This window comes from Carassius carassius, chromosome 4 (assembly GCF_963082965.1).
Source record: "Carassius carassius chromosome 4, fCarCar2.1, whole genome shotgun sequence".
Lineage (NCBI taxonomy): Eukaryota > Metazoa > Chordata > Actinopteri > Cypriniformes > Cyprinidae > Carassius > Carassius carassius.
Genome location: NC_081758.1, coordinates 34,951,296 through 34,959,678, shown reverse-complemented (window position 1 = coordinate 34,959,678; position 8,383 = coordinate 34,951,296). Strand labels below are relative to the sequence as shown.

General features: G+C 35.9%; 1 protein-coding gene across 1 annotated transcript in view; it reads left to right on the top strand.

The window, feature by feature from the left end:
* Positions 1-72: 72 nt before the first annotated feature.
* The window catches only part of LOC132139922 (protein unc-13 homolog B), a 54,722-nt gene continuing 46,411 nt past the window's right edge, over positions 73-8,383 (top strand). The window contains exon 1 of the mRNA XM_059548630.1: positions 73-467. The gene's annotated coding sequence lies outside the window, so the exon portion shown is untranslated. The remainder of the gene's footprint in view (positions 468-8,383) is intronic.

Genomic DNA, 8,383 nt, shown 5'->3' with positions numbered 1-8,383 from the left:
GAGGGAGAGGGAGGAGGAGAATGGGTGAAAGTGTGTGAACACTCACACACAGCTGAGGGTGGATGTGTTCCTAGCAACAAGCCAGCGGAGTGTAGGAGGAAGAGACTGGAGAATCATAGAGGAGTGGAACACTGACACAAATGTGTGTGAAGGAGCAAGAATAAGAATTACTCGTGTATTTGAATGAATTATAGTTTGTCAGTAATTGAAATGAGAAGATGGTATTGAGGAGCTTACCGGACTATGAAAACTTATTTAACTTGGGGTATAATAGAGAACACAATCAACTTAAAAATTTTTTTAAGTGAATTTATTGGATTACTGTGGAAGCTGCTTTTTATGGACTTTTTGCTTTGGAATCAGAATATGGGGCTCTCTTTTTAATCCCGCTCTATCGGAAGTCAGAAATTTGCACAAAGTTGTTCGTGTGCATATTTGGTTTAACTGATCTGTGCACCTTCAATGTGGTAAGTTAGGTGTTTTTTCTTGAAATATTAAATATTTCTTAGTAATATCTATATAAAATTTAGAGAATATATCTTACTGCAAGATTTTAGAAAAGGTTTTTGTTCAATTTCTGGCAATATTTAAAAATAATTATTGTTTATAATATTATTAAAGAGGAAAAAAAAAACAAATAATTTAATTGTATATATATTTTAATTGTATGCATATTTTATAGTTTAAAAATTAAATTGGTCTCTTTCCTTAATTTATTGAGATGGATATAGTCCTTTCTCCAAGTACTCTATTTAATGTATATAGTTTTTTGCAATATAAACATACATGTATGTTTACGGAATAATATAATTATTTGAATACTTTCCTCTCTTATCTAAGGTGTCATGCATCCATTGATGTGATAAGTTTGAGTGTAACTGTGTTCCGAGGGACTTACTGTAATTTAGTGCATGACGAGTAATATATTGGAGCTGGCTGACTGTCTCACTTTTATTTTTATCTTGTTATTTAGTTGCAGTGACTGTGCAGTGAAGTCAACAGGTTGCTGTTCCGGCAATATGCTTGCATTTCATTTTGTATGTGTGGCAGGTTTAAAGGGGTCATATGATGATATTTTATTTGGTGTATTTGGTGTAACAGAACATGATGACGTGCTTTAATGTTCAAGAAACACATTATTTTTCAAATACTGTACATTTTTGTAGTTCCTCTATGCCCCGCCTCTCAATGTCGTCGTTTCCAATAAGCACAGTCTGCTCTGATTGGCCAGCTGACCCAGTGCATTGTGATTGGCCGAACACCACAAGCACGTGTCGGAAATGTAACGCCCCTTTCCATAATCGAGAGCTTCAGCTTTCAACATAAATGTAAAGACAGTAAAATAATGTCCTTAGTTTTACCATCAGTTCAAGTTCGAAAGGGGAACAGAGTCGCATGACAGACACAGTAATGATGCTTATATGTATTTTTATGTATTTGCAGTACACAAGTCGCGATTAAGAAGTGTAAGACTCCACTGTGATGTGGCACACACACGACGCAATACTCTACACTGCGCAAAACTCTTCATTTGAACAGTCAATAACAAATACTTAAAGGGTTAGTTCACTCAAAAATAGAAATTAGCTTGTGTTTTACTCACCCTCGAGGCATCCTAGGTGTATATGACTTTCTTCTTTCAGACGAATCCAGTCGGAGTTATATTAAAAATTGTCCTGGCTATTCCAAGTTTCAGTGGGTGTTGCAGTTGAACAGTCCACAAATCGTCAAATAAAGCGTGCCTCAAATGGCTCCGAGGGGTGAATAAAGCCCTCCATTAGTGAATGCATGCATTTTTGTAAGAAAAATATCCATATTTCAAACGTAATAAACACTTTTCTCACACTTCCGGTATCTGTCATACACTGAAGCCGTTCTGGCAGATGACATGGTACATAAGTGTTGCATAATTAGTAACAAATGCGGAGAGAGAACGAAACAATATGCTGTTCATGAATTAGAAGTATAAACCGAGGATTTGCAAAGAAAAATGTTGGAGGATTTCAATATAAACCAAGAGGAGACTGGTTTACTTTTGTTAAAGTAAGGAAACTCTACTTCCTTCGCTTCTATAATCAAACTTGCGAGCCTAGTTTATCTCAGGGGCATGTGCGCTGCATTCTTGCTCAGCCATATGCCAGAACCGCTTCCATGTATGACTGATAACTGCAGTGTTTTTTTAAAAAAAATTTTTAGTTTTATTACAGAAGGCCTTTATTAACCCCCCAGAGCCGTGTGAGGCACATTTTATTATGAATGCGTGCACTTGATTTGACAACTTTTAGACTGTTCAACTGCAACACCCACTGACTGCAATGACACAGCTTGGAGTAGCCAGGACAATTTTTATAAAACTCCTAATGGAAGTTACGTCTGAAAGAAGAAAGCCATATACATATAGGATGACTCGAGGGTGGGTAAAACAGTCAAATTTTTATTTTTGGATGAACAAACACTTTTAACTATTAAGAAAACATACTTACAGTAGCTGATTCAGAATAAGCGCCAGATTTTCATACCAAAGTCGGAATTGACCCATTTTTTTTAGAAATAGCATTTGCACAGCCAGCCTTGTAGGCTACTTTCATACATTCACAAAACTGTCATCCATAAAATGCGTTGCACAAATTTGAACTTCTGGGTTGTGCTGTTCTGTTGTAAATAAATCTTAACCAATGATTCCTCATTGCAACTACTCTCAGAAGGCCAAATTTTGCTTTTGCACAGAAACACACAGTGTCTCCCTCACATGGCTGCATCAACACTACTGCGGTTCCTGAAACCACATCGTCTTTCTTTGCATGAACATTTGGGTGGCATTACGCAAATATTTCCACATCGTGACGTAGACATGTGGTGGTGTGTTTGAATGAGGCATTTTAGCCCGGTCTGGATCAGCCTTCTCTTTTAGAAAGAATAAATCCTTTTGTGGGAGACTTTGAGCTATGTAACTCTGCAGATCTTATACAAGCACAAATAGCTACATAACACACTAATGAAAAGGAAAAATAGATATCACATCATACAAACCCTTTAATATTTACTTAGTTTACATGCAGAAAAGTAGCCATGTTAAATTTAAAGGTCATGTTTTATGTATTGATCAACAAGCTATTCAATCTTGACCTTGTATGCAGCTTCTTGAATGAGCTTTTGTGAATACACTAAGTAGGCATGACATTGGAAGGCCGAATACACAAAAAATGGATAATAGTGCCTGTGGCTGAATTTATAAGTGAGTTCAGCATGACCTGTGTGGCAGGCAGCCAGAATAAGTCCTTGTAAACATTGTTAACAACACTGCTGCTTAACGTCACAGAGATTGATTTTGCCAGAAAGGAGAGATAATATTTTACTGTCACTTTTAAATACACACACATGAACACAAATTATCCCCATAATTCCAGACTGCTAGCATTCCTGACTCTAAATCTCATTTGGAATTGTCTTTTGATAAAGAGCAGGCAAAAGCACGAACAAACTGTCGCATTGCGTTCGACACACTCTATGCAACACTTTTTTATTTTTATTTTTTTATTAATTTTTTAAAAAATATATATATTTTTGGAGCTTTGGTGTTGTCGAATTTACATTTAAAAAAGATTTCCTCTTAGAGTTGTCTTTTGATGGCATGATCATGAAACTGTTTGACATGTAATGCATCCTATCACAAAATGTTTTTTTTTTCCTTCTGGAAATTTCATAAAGCAATCTGATCAGATCAGAGCTTTCAGTTTTGTGCGCCATTTTTGTGCATTAAGTGTCAGACAGTCTGTAAACAGTCTTTGAACAACACTTGGTGTGCCATCTTAGGCATCTAATTTCCTAAAATCAACATCCCCTACTCAAGTCACTTCCTGTCCACACTTTAGTATCTTGTTAAAAAAAACAAAACAAAAAAAAACAGCATCTCTGTTTTCAATATTCTTCTCCTCCATCCAACATGTTGTTGGATGTTATTTAAAAAGTTATTTTCTCTTTGATATTCTTTGCTTTAAATGCTTGAAAGAACATTAGACAGTAATATGATCTGATAATATATAAAAAATTTATTTAATAATATATAGCTGATTGCAGTGAAGATTCAAATCTGCTTAGAACATTGTTTAGATTGTATGCCATTACTTTTGCTTTGTTTCAATGTCTGGTCATTCCACTTGACTGACTGTCTGGATGAAATGATTGCGAAAAAAGAGAATGGGTGATGGGATAGTGTGAGAGAAAGAGCAATAGATTAAGCCATCAATTTTAATTTCAATTTTAAACATTAAACTGGGAACATAAAAAAATCTGATACAGATTTGAATCTTCTATGTGTGTGCTATAGAGAGCATGTCTTTATAAGTAGCAAGGTCACAATGTCTGGTAGTGGCAGCAAAGACACGTGTTTGGACAGAATCTAACGCTCAGCGAAAGAGAATATTAATTAAAAGCCCTGGCTTTCATCACATTGTGCGCTATAACTACAAACAATTACTCTGCTTGTAATACAGTACTGTACATGAAAGATATGAGAAGTGGTGTGCAAAGCTGTGAGCTCTGAAGTATTCATTGGCAATTCAATTTCCAATTAATCTTGCAGACACGAAGAAGCTGTTTTTTTAAACCGATCTTTAACCCTCTATTGCATGATTTCCGTAACAAAACTTTTCTTTCGTTTGGCAATAAAATGGTTAAAATGTGTTGATGACCATCATCAATTGTATTTATTTATTCATGGTGCACCATGCACTTTTGGGCTTTTTGGTATGTAATGAAAATTGCAAAATGTTTTTTGTTTAGTAGGAGATACATTGTTATTTTTAATTTTTAATTTTGGTAATAAGTTCTTATGCAAGAAAAGGGGAACAAATATTGGAATTTAAACACTGTAATTTAATTTTTCCCCCCTCATAATGTCTGCAATAGAGGTTTAAGAATAGTAATGTGTTCCATCTTCCGGACAACTGTAGGGTTGGGTGAAATGACACTGAAATGATTCTAGCTGCCCTTAGTGAAATGTTCCTCAAGCACTCAGTGTCACAGACGTCTCACTCATTTTCTTTTTTAGCTTCGTGTGTCAATGCCTCACTGAGGTAAATGTACTCCACACTTAAATGTTAGTGTTGCTTGTTTACCCTTGTATCCCCTACACTTCTGTTTGTTCTGTTTCTTTGTCTTAAACATTTTTAGCTAGATAGAAAATTCATGCACTGAAGATTTGGGCAAAGCACATACATGCAGAATGGTCTTATTTGGCTATTGAAAACTCACATCCTGTTGTTGCTGGTTAGACAAGTGTGAGTGTACGATCGAGACAGAAGGACTAAAGGTATGCATCACATAGGAGTGATATAATCCTTCTGCCTCAACTCACACTCTTACAGTAACACCACTCTCACACACTCTCAGCCTTACTGGCCAGTCTAACACCACCTCAGAGAGAGATACTGGACTGTGTACTTATTTGTGAGACATTGCGAAATTATGCAGTTGGTGTCTTATCAAAATAATATGCAGCATGCAGAGTCAGAACGGGTGTCAAAACATAAACAGAATAAATGAATCTCTCTTGAGTTATACCCGCTAACATCCATGAGTCATTTTACAATTCCTGGATGCCTGTGTTACTCATGTTATTAAGATGATGCTGGGGAGCACATAAGAGTATTAGAAAGGTAAAGAGAAACATAGAGGGGGAAAAAAGAACAGGAGAGTTTTATGCAGGTAATTCCCATCTTTATATAGATATATCTATCTATATACTGAGAAGCTGACTACAGGTATAGCACATGGTTTCCATAGTTACTGTTCCAGTATCCCATGATTTTGCACTAACGTGACATTTTCTATGCTTAATTAACTCTCCACAAGGAGTCGATGAGCCTCTTCAGCTCTTCTAAAATTCCAGTTATTTTTATATACTGAAATCCAAAATTTAATCAAATGTTCCGAAGTCTGTATTCTGCAGATTTTGTATTTCATCCCTGTATGCACGACAAAATTGTATCTTGCTGTATTTCATATTTTAGTATACATAAAGAATGAGACTGACATAGCAAATATTATGATGCACCATGATGTACATAGTGAATACTGTAGTTATTTGTGGTTTTAATGCAACAGTGTTGTAACCAAACATTCTTTTTAGAGATTTATGCATTCAGTAGCACACACATCTACTGTATATGCAGTGTGAGATTTGTGAAGAAAACAGAGTGGGGGATGCTTTAGAAAACTTCTCCAAAGGCAAAGATTGACTTAACTCCAGGATGAGGCTGTAGCTTAAGTAACCTAATAAACTCCAGCATTTCAGCAATGACTAATTTGAACGCTTCTGATTGGCCATTGCATCGAATCAAAGACTATAGAATACCCAAGATGTGTCACTTGAATAGTTTTGAATGAAGAAAAATGCTATGCTCAATATGGCCGCTCTATCGAACTAAGCCTGCCATCTAAGTAAAAGAGACAAATGGCTAATCAGAAAAGTCAGCGCGTCAATGCTGCTGTCGTTAGAAGTCCCGGTTGCTATAGAAACATTTAATGTTCTGAGACTTAAGTTTAGGACTGCACATGCGCACTGACTGGTCTAGCCTGAAAAATAAGCCTTTTTTTTATTCTGTTTGAGCAAACGAAACAAAAATTATGAGATTGTTGTTGTCAGATTGTATTGGTGTTTTCAAATATAAAATGTAATCTTGAGCTTGGCGAACAGTTTTGGAGAATTTGATGCTTCTATATTCATAAGATAGAGGCTGCACTGGCATGTCCAAGATGCGTTTTAAAGATGGCCACCAAGTGACATGACTTGCCTTAAAGGGCCTTTGATCCGATAAGCTCAACAGGAACATGTGTGATTGGTTAAAATGTGCAACACTGTAAAAACACAAAAAGAAATGTGATGCGACATCTAAATGCATGATGTAGATCTAAATTTAATGCCGCAATAAACACTTTTCATTAAATTTTCACTTTATTCACAACAGCCTTAATGGATTTAGTTTAATTGTGCGGGGGCATTTTTGTCTAATTTGATAGCATTTTTGCTCCAAGTCACTGTTAATTTCCAATCTGTGTCCATAGGAATGCCAAGCCGTGTTCAGCCTTACCCATGCTCCAGCTGTTACATTAAGGATTATAGAATAATTATGAATTATTATTTAATGTTGAGAAATTTGTAAATAAATAGATTAGATTAGATCTGTATTGACAGTAACCGCACCATGTCTATATGTACTAGTAGAAATTGCATAACGTATGTGACCCTGAAGCACAAAACCAGTCTTAAGTCTCTGGGGTATATTTTTAGCAATAGCCAAAAAAACATTGAATGGGTCAAAATTTGTATTATTTTTGTTTATGCCAAAAATCATTAGGATATTAAGTAAAGATCATGTTCCATTTAAGATTTCCAACCGTAAATATATAAAAACCTAATTTTTGATTAGTAAATTGATAAAATTTGATTTTCATCAGTATTAAAACAATAAAAGACCTGAAATATTTCAGTTGGTGTGCAATGAATCTAAAATATATGGAAGTTAAATTTCTATCATTACATTATGGAAAATAATGAACTTTATCACAATATGCTAATTTTTTGAGAAGGACCTATATATATATATATATATATATACAGTCGTGGCCAAAAGTGAGAATGACATAAATATTGGAAATTGGAAAAGTTGCTGCTTAAGTTTTTATAAAAGCAATTTGCATATACTCCAGAATGTTAAGCGATCAGATGAATTGCATAGTCCTTCTTTGCCATGAAAATTAACTTAATCCCAAAAAAACCTTTCCACTGCATTTCATTGCTGTCATTAAAGGACCTGCTGAGATCATTTCAGTAATCGTCTTGTTAACTCATGTGAGAATGTTGATGAGCACAAGGCTGGAGATCATTATGTCAGGCTGATTGGGTTAGAATGGCAGACTTGAAATGTTAAAAGGAGGGTGATGCTTGAAATCATTTTTCTTCCATTGTTAACCATGGTGACCTGCAAAGAAATGTGTGCAGCCATCATTGCGTTGCATAAAAATGGCTTCACAGGCAAGGATATTGTGGCTACTAAGATTGCACCTAAATCAACAATTTATAGGATCATCAAGAACTTCAAGGAAAGAGGTTCAATTCTTGTAAAGAAGGCTTCAGGGCGTCCAAGAAAGTCCAGCAAGTGCCAGGATCGTCTCCTAAAGAGGATTCAGCTGCGGGATCGGAGTGCCACCAGTGCAGAGCTTGCTCAGGAATGGCAGCAGGCAGGTGTGAGCGCATCTGCATGCACAGTGAGGCGAAGACTTTTGGAAGATGGCCTGGTGTCAAGAAGGGCAGCAAAGAAGCCACTTCTCTCCAAAAAAAACATCAGGGACAGATTGATCTTCTGCAGAAAGTATAGTGAAT